The sequence below is a fragment of the Daktulosphaira vitifoliae genome, unplaced genomic scaffold, assembly GCF_025091365.1.
Source record: "Daktulosphaira vitifoliae isolate Bord-2020 unplaced genomic scaffold, ASM2509136v1 Scaffold_3, whole genome shotgun sequence".
Lineage (NCBI taxonomy): Eukaryota > Metazoa > Arthropoda > Insecta > Hemiptera > Phylloxeridae > Daktulosphaira > Daktulosphaira vitifoliae.
The window spans coordinates 40,589,697-40,590,747 of NW_026099574.1; the positions used below are offsets into that span (position 1 = coordinate 40,589,697).

Genomic DNA, 1,051 nt, shown 5'->3' on the forward strand with positions numbered 1-1,051 from the left:
TTTTTGAGGGTAATGTCTTCGACTAGATACGATTTGTGATCTTTTGACGTATCATTGAAAGAAATCGGTTTGGTGAGAGCTAAGAAAAAGTGGTAACAGACACAAAAAGAAAAAGAAAAAAAAACACATCATAGTAAAATTAATATCTTCTCAGCTTCGATGCGAAGCTAATATTATTATTGTCTAAAAGCCAAACAACGCTAAATTAGCCTCTCTGTTTCCTAGGCGATCATCTCGTGATCGATGTCAAAAGAATCGATACTTTGATTAAAGATAAGACAAGTCACTTAATAAATTTATGTTTTCTTATCCTGAAATCAGTTTTTAAAGTAAAAGAGTTTAACGACTAGCAATCAAGCCGACAATTTAAACGAATTAAGATGCAAATTCATCAATCAGTAAAAATGTCATGCCATGTATACATAGATCATTATCTTCACAATACTCATAACGAATAACAGAGCAATTAACTATATGCTTATGAAAATCTCTACATGTATAACTCGCACGAAAAATGACGATCGCATTTTGATTTCAAAAATTACATTTCATTGAGTAACCTGTCATATCTTTAATAGTAATCGGTAGAAACACTTACAAGTAAACTTTTAAAACAATCTTTTGATTTGTTATCTACTCTGAAAATTGTTACGTGAAGTCAGTTAGTTATTTTTACATAGTACGCTCATTATTTTAAAAGAACTTTTATCTAAACCTTGCGTTTCGAACGAACAGCACTCAAAGTAAACTCTCGTCTTTGAGTATAAAACAACAAAAGATAAGGGGAAACACAATTTTCATATTATCATTTAAAATATTTTATTTTAACAGTAGAAATGTTTAAACAATTAAGAAAACACAAAAACTCATACATTCATAAGTCCATGTGAGCGCAGCATTGGTTCAACACTTTAGTCATTTAAATCTTACAAGACATTATGAAATCTACTAAAATATATTTTAGAGCATGATGAAGGTGCAAATACACAGTTTATTTGAGATACAATATCCTAATGTCAGGCTCCGCCTGAATCAAGTTTTTGGAGGAATA

The 1,051-nt window shown here is 30.2% G+C and overlaps 1 protein-coding gene across 1 annotated transcript in view; it reads right to left on the bottom strand.

Annotated features, from left to right (window-relative positions):
- LOC126902165 (uncharacterized) overlaps nucleotides 1-1,051 on the bottom strand; it is a 48,423-nt gene that overhangs the window by 42,513 nt on the left and 4,859 nt on the right. The gene's annotated exons all lie outside the window — the stretch shown is intronic.